A 14,104-nucleotide genomic window follows, 5' to 3' on the forward strand; every position below is an offset into this window, starting at 1 on the left:
GCAAATAATGTAATCTGAGAAATGTTCTCACTTGAGATAACACAAATTGATCATGTAGCACTTTGTTTAAATACAAAATTGCTTCTCTCTCATTTGTCCCCCTCCCCCACGCTTAGCAAACAGCAGCTGCACTATTCCCACAGGGTTGCTGCGCTATCTGACAACAATTCCTTTGAATGTAATTGGGTACCCTGATTAGCAATGCACTGCAACAAATATAAAGAAAGCAATTGCAATGGTCTGTACCTTTCACAACCTCAGGGTGCCCCAAAGTACTTTACAACCAATAAAGTATTTGTGAAGTGTAGTCACTCTCATTATGTAGGCAAACACAACAACCAATTTGTGGACAACAAAGCTGCACAAACGGCAATGAGATAAATGAGCTGGTAATCTGTTTTGGTGGTACTGATAATCAGTATGGGTGAGAAGAGGATTGAATTCAGCTCTGATAGTCCCTTCCTCTGGTCGCATACTCTACCAGCACACGAGAATAGTGACCATGGGTGAAATAAGGCAGGACAACCACAGGTGTCAGTGTCTTCAGGAAGGGAGAAAAGTGGATGAGAAAACAATGAAATAAAATTTCAATAACCACGTCAAGGATTTCAAAATAAAATGCTTCAGGTTGTAGTGGGTAAGATTTCTTACACAGGAAATTCATCTCATGTGAAATTGGAGATATAATTTACCCACATTAAAAGTATATAAAAAATGGTGTCAATCATTAAATTTCATGTGGTAAATAACTTGATTGAGTTCTTCGATTAAATAACGATGAGGGTTGATTAAAATAGTGCTGTTGTTATTGTGTTTTTGGACTTTCAAAAATTTTGATGAAGTGCCACATAATAGGCTTAGCAAAATTTAAGCCCATGGGATTAAAGGGGTATTGGCAGCATGGATACAAAATTAGCTAAGAGACAGAAAGCAGAGAGTAGTAGTGAACAGTTGTTTCTCAGACTTGAGGGAACTGTGCAATGGTGTCCCCCAGGGGTCGTTATTGGGACCACTGTTCTTCTTGATATATATTAATGACCTGGATTTGGGGATACGGGGCATAATTTCAAAGTTTGCAGATGACACAAAGCTTGGAAATGTTGTCAACAGTGAGGAGAATACAGGGTAAGATAACGCAAAAAAGGAAAGCTTATGTCAGACACCGAGGGCTCAATACTAGAGAAAGCCTAGAGGAGTATAGAAAGTGCAGAGGTGAAATTAAAGAGGAAATTAGGAAAGCAAAGATAGGGCATGAAAAAATATTGGCAAATAAAATCAAGGAAAATTCTAAGATGTTTTATAAATACATTCAGAGCAAGAGGATAACTAAGGAAAGAGCAGGGCCTATTAGAGACCAAAAAGGTAACCTATGTGTGGAGGCTGAAGATGTTGGTATGGTTGTTAATGAATACTTTGCGTCTGTCTTCACAAAAGAGGGACGATGCAGACATTGTAGTTAAGGAGGAGGAGTGTGAAATATTGGATGGGATAAACATAGTTAAAGTGGAAATATTAAGGGGATTAGCATCTTTGAAAGTAGATAAATCACCAGGTCTGGATCAAATGTATCCCAGGCTGTTAAGAGAAGCAAGGGAGGAAATAGCGGAGGCTCTGACCATCATTTTCCAATCCTCCCTCGATACAGGTGTGGTGCCGGAAGATTGGAGGATTGCTAACATTCTACCGTTGTTTAAAAAGGGAGAGAGGGATAGACCGAGTAATTATAGGCCAGTCAGTCTAACCTCGGTGGTGGGCAAATTATTGGAATCAATTCTGAGGGACAGGGTAAACCGTCACTTAGAAAGGCATGGAGTAATCAAGGACAGTCAGCATGGATTTGTTAAGGGAAACTTGATTGAATTTTTTGAGGAGGTAACAAGGAGGGTCGATGAGGGTAGTGCATTTGATGTAGTCTACACGGATTTTAGCAAGGCTTTTGACAGGGTCCCACGTGGCAGACTGGTCAAAAAAGTACAAGCCAAAGTGGCAAGTTGGATCCAAAATTGTCACAGTGGCAGGATGCAAAGGGTAATGGTCGACGGGTGCTTTTGTGACTGGAAGGCTGTTTCCAGTGGAGTTCCACAGGGCTCAGTATTAGGTCCCTTGCTTTTTGTGGTATGTATTAATGATTTGGTGTTAAATGTAGGGGACATGATTAAGAAGTTTGCAGATAATATAAAAATTGGCCATGTGGTTGATAGTGAGGGAGAAAGCTGCAGACTGCAGCAAGATATCAATGGACTGGTCAGGTGGGCAGAAAAGTGACAAATGAAATTCAATCTGGAGAAGTGTGAGGTAATGCATTTGAGGAGGGCAAACAAGGCAAGGGAGTACACAACAAATAGAAGGATACTGAGAAGTGTAGAGGAAGTGAGGGATCTTGGAGTGCATGTCCACAGATCCCTGAAGGTAGCAGGATAGGTAGATAAGGTGGTTAAAAAGGCATGCGGGATACTTTCCTTTATTAGCTGAGACATAGAATATATGAGCAGGGAGGTTATGCTGGAACTGTATAAAACACTAGTTAAGCCACAGCTTGAATTCTGCGTACAGTTCTGGTCACCACATTACAGGAAAGATGTGATTGCACTAGAGAGGGTACAGAGGAAATTTACGAGGATGTTGCCAGGACTGGAGAATTTTAGCTATGAGGAAAGATTGGATAGTCTGGGGTTGCTCTCTTTGGAACAGAGGAGGCTGAGGGGTGATTTATTGAAGTGTACAAAATTATGAAGGGCCTAGATAGAGTGGATAGGAAGGACCTATTTCCCTTAGCAGAGAGGTCAATAACCAGGGACATAGATTTAAAGTGTTTGATAGAAGGATTAGAGGGGAGCTAAGGAAAAAAATTTTCACCCAGAGGGTGGTGGGGGTCTGGAACTCACTGCCTGAAAGGGTGGTAGAGGCAGAAATGCTCGTCACATTTGAAAAGTACCAGGGTATGCACCTGAAGTGCCATAACTCACAAGGCTAAGGACCAAGTGCTGGAAAGTGAGATTCGGCTGGGTGGCTCATTTTCGGCCGGCACGGACATGATTGGCCGAATGGCCTCCTCCTGTGCCATAAATTTTCTATGATAGTAGCAGACTTCAGGAGGACATAGACAGACTGGTGAAATGGGCAGACACATGGCCGATGAAATTTAATGCAGAGAATTGTGAAGTAATGCATTTTGAAAGGAAAAATTACGAGAGGAAATACAAATTAAATGGTACAATTTTAAAGGGGGTGCAGGAACAGAAAGCCTAGGTTTTCACACACAAATCTTTGAAGGTGGCAAGACAAATTGAGAAGGCTGTTTAAAAAATCATACGGGATCCTGGGCTTTGTTAATAGAGACACAGAGTACAAAAGCAAGGAAGTTGCTCTGAACATAAGAACATAAGAAATAGGAGTAGGAGTAGGCCACTTGTCCCCTTGAGCCTGATCCGCCATTCAGTAAGATCATGGCTGATCTTCGACCTCAACTCCACTTTCCTGCCCTATCCCCATATCCCTTGATTCCCATAGAGTCCAGAAATCTATCTATAAGTACGTATAAGAACATATAAGAATCTATAAACCTTTAGAAAACACTAGTTAGACCTCAGCTGGAGTGTTCAATTCTGGGCACCACACTTTAGGAAGGGTGCAGAAGTGATTTACAAGAATGGTATCAGGGATGTTATCTGGGGAGACTGGAGAAGCTGGGATTGTTCTTCTTAGAGCAGAGAAGGTTAAGGGGAGATTTAATAGAGTTCAAAATTATGAGGGGCTTTGATAGAATAGATAGGGAGAAACTGTTTCCACTGGCATGAGGGTCGGTAACCAGAGGACACAGATTTAAAATAATTGGCAAAAAAGCCAGTGGGGAGATGAGAATTTTTTTTCACTGAGTTGTTATGATCTGGATTACATTGCCTTAAAGGGTGGTGGAAGCAGATTCAATAGTATCTTTCAAAAGGGAATTGGATCTCTACTTAAAAAGGAAACATTTTTCGGGCTATGGGGAAAGAGCAGGGGTGCAGGACTAATTGGATAGAGAGCTGGCACAGGCACGATGGGCCAAGTAGCTTCCTTCTGTGCTATACGATTTTATAATAAGAGGCCAATTGAGTTACAATGTATAAATCTGAGGAACCTTAACAGTATTGCAATTTTGTGATCAATCCATCATGGCTACTGCTGTTTGGCTTGTTATATGATTGGTCATGTGTTTAAAATGAGAGAGTGATAATTCAGTGGTGCAGTGCGACTGTATGCTATATGTAACATGCTGCACCCACAGAATAACAGGGCTCGAATTTGTGCTGCATTACCCCACATGGAGATCCTGCTTCAGCTCGCAGTGTGGCGATAGCGCTGAGCAGACTCAAGATGCTTCACCACAGGAGGGTGGAGGAAATTGGAAATCAAATTGATTATGGTTGCTCTCCTGTGCTTTCTAGCATTGGGACTCAAAACTATGACCATCTGGCTTGAAAGCAGGCAGTCCGCCACCTGTGGTATCAGTTCCTTGGTATAAATATTCCAACAGCCGACTAAATAAAGTTTCTGTAGTTTGCTAAGACTTGTGCACTATTTCAAAGAAAGTTACTTGACTTACAACTGTTCACAGTTGTAAAAGTTTTGAAGCCCTTTCACTGACTTTGAGCTTGCCTGAACTCTTTGGAGAAAATCTAACTGCCACACCAAATGTTGGCAGGCCCCTGTCATTGAGTGGGCAAATTATCAGATAGTGGTTAGAGAGTTCTTTTTTGCCGTCAAATGTATATATCAAGAGTTAAACTAAACAAAGCTGTAAACAGATTTTATGCATTGATCAAAACCACCTCCTACCTTTCTAATTGCTTGCTTTCCTCTGTAATCTACCTTTTTTTGTCAATCTACGTGACACAGTGCGTTGAAGAACTGATCTGTTGAATTACCAAAACAATTCCTTCTTCATTTTTCCTCATTTAACAAAAAATAAACCTTTCATAGGCAGTTTGACCAGTTTTTGTTTGTAGTCGAGAGCCTAGAAATTCGATCGCGCCTGAATCAGGGTACATTTCTGGTACCGCGCACACCATAGGTGCCTAATGAGGACGGTGGAAGGAGCACGGCAAATTGGTCCGCCGGCCTCATTAGGAAAGTAATGGCGAGCTGTGGGCGCCATTCGTGGCCTCAAAGGCAGCTCGCCGATCGCAGGGGCCCAGCAAGATTACCAGGTTGGACGCAGGCCTAGGTCTTCAAGAGAGCCCTGGGATGGCATGGGGGAGGCAGTCGGGATACTGGTGAGCGGTGGCTGCCAGCGGCCCACGGTTTTAATGTGAAGCCGGAAGGCACATACCTGCTGTGAAACTTAATTTTCTGCTTGCAGCCTCCAACGGTCCTTTTAAAGGCCACTGGTCTGGCTGCTAAGCACCTGAGAATACTGACCACAGCATGTACGTTGCATGCTGCAGTCACTCACAGTCCAATCTCGCAAAGGGACCTGAAATATGCGTTCGGCCCATGATTTGCATATGCATTGAGCCTATCGTCAGTGCACCCCCTGGATGCCTGCAGAGGAGCCCTAACCAATATGGTGGGCAACGCACTTCTGGTGCGGAATGAACCCTTGTACAATGGGTCAGCACAGTCCAATTTCTGAGCCATGAGTTCTCGTGTTTCAGTGATAAAGTAGCAGGATACATAAACGCGGAGATCAGAGAAGCTTGTTACAAAAGCAGAGTAGTTATAATGGGAGACATTAATTTTCAAAAAGACTGGCAGAAATTGACTACAATAGACAGGGCAGAACCACTAACATATAAAACTACGGATGAACAGTGGGCAGTGTTCAAAGAAGTATTTGGTAAAATACAAGATCTGTGCATACCCCTAAAGGGCAAGAGCTCTACTTGTGTAATTAAACAAACTTGGACAACAAGAGAAGTGAGAGATGGTATAAAACTAAAAGAAAGGGCTTATACAAAGACAAAGAACAGTAGCAATCCCGCAGACTGGGAGAGATATAAACAACAGCAAAGAGATAGAAAGAAAGTGGTAAGAGCTGCAAAAAAGGAATACGAGAAAAGGCTTGTGAGAACAACATTAAAGTTTTTACAAATATATTAGGAGAAAGAGGGTGGCTAAGGGTAATGTGGTGCCCTTAATGACAGATGCAGGTGATATAATTGGAAATCAGGAAATGGCAGATTTACTAAATAGCTACTTTGTATCAGTCTTTAAGGTAGAGGATGAGGATAAAATACCAGAGATACAAGGAAAACTAAAAATAAATCAAGGGGAGAAACTAACTAGATTCAATATAAGGTAAAAAAATTGTGACGGAGAAACTGATGTTATTAAAGAGAGACAAATCTCCAGGATCCAATGGTTTCCGCCCCAGGGCATTAAAAGAAGTAGGTGAGGTAGTTGATGCTTTAGTCATGATCTTCCAAAACTCTCTCGATTCAGGACTGTCCCCTTGGATTGGAAAATTGCAAATGTCTAACAAACCATATTTGAATTGTTTGAGGTAACTAACGTTGTAGATAAGGGAGTGTCTATGGATGTTATTGATATGGACTTCCCGAAGGCAATCAATAAGGTTCCACATAAGAGACTTTTTTTTTTAAATGAGAGCGCATGGAATTGGAGGCCTGGATGGGGAATTGGTTGGGAGGTAGGAGACAGAGAGTAGGGATAATGGGCTCGAATTTAGCAGGCCTGCGGGTTCCCAGCGGGTGGTCCTCCGGGAGCATGGTCAACACGCTCGGCGAAATTAGTGGGTTGCCCGCGCGATCGTAGCAGGCAACACACTAATAGGAATCAATTGCCTGCTCCTCCGGGGTCCACGGCGCTGGTCTGCGCGTCGGGCGGGCTGCGCATGCGCAGTACGATCTGTCAGCTGGAGGCTCTCTCGTTAAAGGGGCAGTCCTCTACTGACAGATGCTGCAACCAATGGAACAAATTGCAGCATGGAGCAGCCCAGGGGGAAGGCTGCTCCTAGTTTAATGATTCCTCACCCCAGGTATCATCAGATGGGGTGAGGAGCAGGGGGAGGACACAGATCTTCCCCCCGGCGGGCGGGAGGAAGCGGCCTGCCTCTGCCACCAAGAAGGCCTGGCTCGAGGTGGCAGAGGGGGTCACCTGAGCCACCAACATATCGCCCACCTGCATACAGTGCAGGAGGCGCTGCAATGACCGCAGTAGGTCAGCCACAGTGAGAACACAAAGTTTTTCCCCTACACTCCGTCTGCCACAACACTGCCCCCACCCCACATCTCCTTCGGCACCGCCAACACTACTCTGTCACATCACCCTTCATACCCACTCAAACCCCATCCTCATCTTACCTCCACCTACTCACCTCGCCAGTACTCATCCTGCCACTAACACGTGACCCAATCCTCATACAATCTCATTGCTCCATCCCATACTCAACCTCTCGTGCATCTCCCTCACGGTCAGCCTCACTCAACCTGCCACCACCTGTGCTGCAGCCACAGGGCATGCATCACATATGTGCAGTAGGCAGCGTAAGGCAAACGTGTCGTGAGCATGAAGGGGGTGCACAAGGGTGTCTGAGGGTTTGTCCTGGGTGTTACCTATATTGAATTTCAGAGCAACAAACAGCACACATTATATTGACACCACCACTGCCATGTCTCCGCGAATCCTGTCCGTTGTGTCCAATAATGCCCACTCCTGGGTATCACTATGAGGACCCACCACTGATGCCACCCATCGTGTTACTGCAGAGTAGGTGCAGGTGTATTTGCAGGGCTCTTCCGCGCAGACGACTGAGAGACATTGGCAGTGTAGCCGGCTGCACCCTGGAAGGATGCGGAAGAGAAGTTGTGGAGGGCAGTGGTGACTTTGACAGCGACAGGTAAGCAGTTGGTGCTGGGGCCAGCCAGGAGCAGTTCGGCATGAAAGAGCCTGCAGATCTCCACGACTACATGTCGAGCGAATCTGCGCCTCCCTGTGCACTGCTGCTCGGAGAGGTCCGGGGAGCTGCGCCTCGGTCTGTGGACCCTGCGGCGAGGGTAGTGCCCTCTGCGATGCGTCTCTCCCTGCGGTAGCCCTCCTGTGCAGGTGGGCGTGCAACAACACCGTGTTGGGGGGCTCCACGTCTCTGCGGCGGACGGCGTGGACTGCGAGGCTGCTGGGGCTGGTCATGCTGTTCGTCCTCCGAGGGTGTCCACGCACCACCCATCTGGCAGGTGTTGGTCTGAGGGGTTGTGCAGGGTAGGTGGGTGGTTCCTCGCACTAGGGCTGCGGTTTTGTGTCGGTCTGTCCTCTGGCTTGGCGGGGGGTGGTGGAGGGCAGGGGTTGCCCTATGTGACGCGGTGGCCTCCTGCGTGGGTGAGGGCTCTCCCCCGTGGAGTGCACCTTGGCACCTGCCACAGGCTGCTGGCTGCAACACGCCTGGTTGGAGAGAGACTGTTTCCCCCAGTGTGGGAAACTCACTGCCTTGAACCCAAAATCCCACACTTCCTCTTTTGACAGCTGCTTCAGCTCATTAACTGACCTCAACAAGCAAGGTAAGTACTCTCAAGTGGAACCCCGCTGGCTTTAATTGCCTGCGGGATTCCCACCAATGGGGCTTGCGCGCGCAGCCCCGCACGTCAGCGCGGTACCCGGAAGTGGGCGGGATTTCGGCGCGATCCGGTCACGTGACCGGATATCGGGATTTTCGGGGCCCCCCCCGCTGGAAACCCGCAGGTAACCCGACGCGAAAATCGAGCCCAATGGGTATGTACTTAAATTGGCAGGATGTGACTAGTGGCGTCCCCCAAGGATCTGTACTGGGGCCTCAGCTTTTCACTATATTTATAAATAACTTGGATGAAGGAATAGAGTCGTATATCCAAGTTTGCTGATGACACTAAGTTAGGTGGCACAGTAAATAGTTTAGATGGGACCAGAAAGTTGCAAAGTGACATTGATGGATTAAGTGAGTGAGCAAAACTATGGCAGATGAGTTCAATGTGGGAAAGTATGAGGTCATCCACTTTGGCCCTAAGAAAGATAGATCAGGGTATTTTCTAAATGTTCAGAAGCTAGGAACTGTGGAGGAGCAGGGAGTTTTAAGGGTCCAAGTACAGAAATCACTAAAAGCTAGTAGACAGGTACAGAAAATAATTTAAAAAGCTAATGGATTGTTGGCCTTATTCTTCAAGGGGGCTGGATTGCAAAGGGGTGGAAGTTATGTTACAGCTATACAGGGCTCTGGTTAGACCCTATCTGGAGTAACTGCATTCAGTTCTGGGCACTACACCACAGTAAGGATATATTGGCCTTGGAGGGGATGAAGTGCAGATTCACCAGAATGATACCAGGGCTAAAACTGTTAAATTATGAGGCCAGACTGAATGGACTAGGCTCGTATCCCTTTGAGTATCGAAGATTAAGGGGTGATCTAATTGAGTTGTTTAAGATGATTAAAGGTTTTGATAGAGTAAATAGAGAGAAAATATTTCCCCTGTTGGGGGAGTCCACAACAAGGGGGCATAACCTTAAAAGTAGAGGTAGGCCATTCAGAGGTCATGTCAGAAAGAAGTTCTTCACACCAAGTGTCGTGGAAATCTGGAACTCCCTCCCCCAAAAAGCTGTTAATGTTAGGTCAAAACTGAAATTGAAAAATGTTTGTTTGGCAAGGGTATTAAGGGCTACAGAACCAAGGCAAGTAGATGGAGTTAAGGTACAGATCAGCCATGATCTAATTGAATGACGGTCCAGGCTCAAGGAGCTGAATAGCCTCCTCCTGTTCCTATATTTCTCAATATTGTTCTCCAATGTAATTTACAAAGCAAAATTGCTTTGCATTGGTCAGCCACAAACATTTTAAGTTCTTCCCTCGCCCCTGCTTTGTATTTCAATCACAGTGCAGAAACGTTTGGAGAAAGCTGAATGTACCTAACAAAGGCAGAACATGTTGTAACGTAGAATATTGGCAAAATGAAGGAAAATTGTCTACTGATGTTTGAGAATTTAGCCCTTCATTATTAAAAGTTCATCAATACATTTCTGCGGCGGTAGAGGTTAATGTAATTGACAGTGTTTAGTATCGCAGTAACATCGGGTTAAACCATTAATGGGATTTTCTTATTAATGTTTCCTTATTCGATGTAATCAAATATATGGGTTTGTGGGGGAGGTGAGGGGAGTTTAAAAATCAGGATGTTATTGGAGCATATGTTCGCGTTAGCTCACCTTCACTGCATTAATAAGTGATGCTGCTAATTCCTAATTGGCTTTTGCTTCTTTGCATGAGGAGACACACGGGAAGAAAATTTGTTTTGTCTGGTTTGTGACTAATATTGAACATCACTGAAATTTATTATAGTTTATTTGTGGCAACAGTAAAGAGATTTGGTAAGCTGTTAATGAAATGTTGTGTTTGATTGGCTTAAATACAAAAACAATTAGTTGAGGTTGAGAAGGGGGGGAATTGCAGTGGCTTGGTTAATTGGAATTCAGATAGTGTACTGCAGAAATACTCCTGTATCACGACCGGGGTGAGGGGGATTTTAACTGTGCCCACCTGGATTTATCTCCTGAGGTCCTGCTATCTTCCCGCTTTCACCTCCTCTTCTGATCAAACAAGAGGGAAACCTGACGGAAACCGGTGGGGTCCTTCTTTAAATTTGTGGATCAGGCTCCGATGACATCATCGGGCCCCAACTGCTATCATAAGCGGAGGCCAGCGCAGGGAAGCCGATGTGGCTTTTCCCCCAGACCAACCAAATGGGACCAGGGCTCAATTTTCCCAGGAAATAGCGGATGCGTTGGGGGCGGGAGAGGCTCCAAAAATCAGGGAACTCGGGTTCGGAACCCGACTCCAACCCACAGACTTCCAGGTTCCCCACTGACGCGTCTGGGTGCGTGCGCCCGAATGCATAAGCCCCACCGGCAATTAAAGCCGGCGGGATGGTACTTGACACAGTTGTTTAGATAGTTTAAGTAGTTGAACTACTTAATTTTCTTCACGTTGAGGCAGGGGTGCGAATTTGAAGCATCCTCAGCATGTTTCCCGTGCTGTGGGAAACACACCATGTTGCAACAGACGTGTTTCAGCCAGCAGCCAGTGAGACATTCAAATGCTTATTTGACAGATGGGGAGAAAAGGTCACTTATTGCAGCAGGGCACTCAGTTCTTTCAGACAAAGTTTTGGCTGCGAGTTCTTTGCATTTTCACTGAAAATTCTTACTTTCCACTCAAAATTCTTCTGTTCACACATATTTAACTACTTTGCGGACCTATCAAATTCACACGTCAGGATGGGGGCGCCATGGCTGCATTCACCACTACATCCGAGGACGAGCAACGTCACCAGCCTCGCCAGGCATGGCGTCCACCTCCGCCACTTGGAGCTCCACAACACAGTGCTGCGCCACAGACACCTGCACAAAAGCACAGAGGGCGACAACAGAGAGGGGTGCTGCTTGAGGAGGCCCCATCCACATCTGCCACCCACATGGAGGAGGAGGAGGAACTCATGGGCAGAGCAGCGGCTCTCCTGGATGCTCGTGAGGCCAGGGAGTCACTGATATGTGAACGGTTCTCCTAACATCAGAAAGTATGAACAGTCCAGTCTTCACACCACCTGGAAAGAGCAGCACCCACACCAGGATGCCCAGCCCTCCCTGCACAAAACAGTCCTTAAACTACACATAGACCCACTGTAAAATGACCCAATGAGTTGCATCAAATGTCACCGTTTGTGGTGAACCTCATGAAAGGGCCCTATCACAAAAGCCAGTCAAGAATGGCCAAGACGTGGCAATAGTGGTGACAATCATAAAATTTAAAGTCACTAACAAAAACTAGATATAAATGAAAAACATGACAGTCTGTCAAACACCCTTGTGCATACCCTTCGTGCTCACAATACCTTCGCCTTTCTCTTACGACTACTTCTACGTGGTGCATCTCCTGTGGCTGCAGCAGATGTAGTGGCAGGTTGCTCATGTTCATGCCCTGACTGCTTAGATGCTTTGGGCCTACGCCCTCTGGGCTTTGGAGCCCGTGAGGGCCCTTCCAAAGACTATTCCACATGCACCTGTGCAGGGGCAGACTCGGCCACCTGGAGAGGAGGCAGCATTGCGGGTACTGGTTAAGAGGGGGGCAACAGTGAGATGTGGGAGCGCTTTGAGTGGCGTCCCCACTTCCATGTTCCCTTTCGCCATCATCCCTCTCCTGGGCCAGGCCCACTTGACTCCTACCACTCTGCTGGACAACAGTTTGGAGGACATGTGCGATGCCTTGTAAGTCCAGTGCTAGTGTATCTATCTGCCTGTTTAAGGCGGCAGAATGTTGTTAAGCCTGAGTCCGAACGGTCGTTGTCAGGGCCTGAATGGACTCATTTGTGAGCAGTGCTTGAAGCTCAATGGAGGCTAACCTTCTCTCCATCGCAGACGTTCCCGCACTTACTTATGACAGTATCTCAGAGAGTTGCTCACGTCCCTGTGATACTATCTCAAAGATTCCCTCCCATACCTGTGCCACCATTCCACTCATGCAGGAGTTGGACTCCTCCATCCTCTGCGCTATTGTGGAGAGTGTGCGTGGCACCTGTACCAGTACCTCGCAAATGTGTTGCTGTCCCTTGATCATTCACCTTTTAAAGGATGGCCCCCAGGGTTCCGCATCTGCGTCCAGCTGAGCAGAGCCTGGAAAGGAGTGCTCCCACTGACACGGACTCTCCACAGCTTCCCCTGCCACCAGTGTCTGCTCGTGCTCACTTGTGTGGTAATTCACCAGGTCCAAGCCAATTAATTAAGGACTAGGACCCACCGAGGTGTATCTGCACTGGTGGATGACTCGCTAAGATGTGACGGTGGACCCTCAGAGGCCGGCAGGTCCTCTGAGGAATCGCCCTCTGCCACCACAGCGGTCGCTGAAGGCCCTTTAAGAGAACAGAAGGCAATATTAAGCATCATCATAGATGTGTCATGTTGCGATGAGCATACTGAGGTGAAGAAGATGGCAAGGCATATTAACATCAATTCATGTTGTGTGTGATGAATGTTAAAGTTGTGTCACCAGACGTTTGTCGGGTGCCAGTCTCAGCGCCCCTGACAGACAGGCACTCGAGGGTTCGGCTGAGCACCAGTGCCTCCTGTTCCGTCTCTGTGAGGACAACGATTTGTTGCGGCCCCCCTCCAGTCCTCGCATTCTGAGCTCTCTCCTATAAGGGAAGAAAGTAGAGATGTGTGTGTGTGAGTGAGTGATGGTGAAGTGGCCAACTGATGAATGCATTGGTTTGGGTGAGGCTGACGGTGAAAGAGATGCATCAGAGGGTATGAGACAGAGCCATGACATTGTATGAGGATTGGTTTGAGTGGTAGTGGTGGGATGACTAACGGGGAGGTGAGGAAGTGCGGGTAAGTTGAGGATGAGCCTTAAGTGGTTGTGAGGAGTGATGTGATAGAATAGTGTTGGCAGTACAGAATGAGGTGGGGATGGGGGTGGTGATGTGGAAGATGGAATGTAGGAGAATCAATAATTGTACTCACTTTGGCTGACCTAGTTAGGTCATTGAACCTCCTCGGCCCCTGCCCACACAACTGCTGCCCCGAGATAAAATCCGGGCTGATGTGTTGCATGGGAGGGGTGAAATCCGTATCATTTCTGGGGAATATTTCTTATTACTTTGTAAGGGAAGTATTTCAACAAAATATCATAGAGTAGTTGATATATATGAACATATTGTAAGGCAGCAAATAGCCCAATGAAGATATTTATATGTGGAGATCATCATAAATATATATATATGAGGGTATTGTATCATATCATTGTATTGGATCAGTAAAATAGGTGGTGGGACTTCAGCTATTTGCTTTGGTTCTCACTGACCAAAGCATAAACTTATTCATTGCCGAGTGGAAATTTTTTCTGCTTGGTTATTTTCAAGATGTAATGGGACACGATAATAGATTGTACCTGTGGGGAGCTGAGAGAAATATTTTACTGTTCCGTAATGAAAACAGTGACCATTGTCCTCTATACCATCTCTGGACATAATCACAGTGAATCACACAGTTTTTCCCAGTTATCATGTAACTGTAACATTCTGAAACACTGACTTTGTGTCCCATCTTTTCTCATGTAAACATACTCATTGCATGAGATTTTACCTCAGCTCAA

The 14,104-nt window shown here is 46.2% G+C and overlaps 1 protein-coding gene and 1 long non-coding RNA gene across 19 annotated transcripts in view; one reads left to right on the forward strand and one right to left on the reverse strand.

Annotated features, from left to right (window-relative positions):
• The window catches only part of LOC137318255 (cAMP-regulated phosphoprotein 21-like), a 455,290-nt gene that overhangs the window by 426,444 nt on the left and 14,742 nt on the right, over positions 1-14,104 (forward strand). The gene's annotated exons all lie outside the window — the stretch shown is intronic.
• Positions 1-14,104, reverse strand: part of LOC137318391 (uncharacterized) — a 301,286-nt gene that overhangs the window by 2,673 nt on the left and 284,509 nt on the right. The gene's annotated exons all lie outside the window — the stretch shown is intronic.

The sequence above is a fragment of the Heptranchias perlo genome, chromosome 3 (genome assembly GCF_035084215.1).
Source record: "Heptranchias perlo isolate sHepPer1 chromosome 3, sHepPer1.hap1, whole genome shotgun sequence".
NCBI classification, from domain to species: Eukaryota; Metazoa; Chordata; class Chondrichthyes; order Hexanchiformes; family Hexanchidae; genus Heptranchias; species Heptranchias perlo.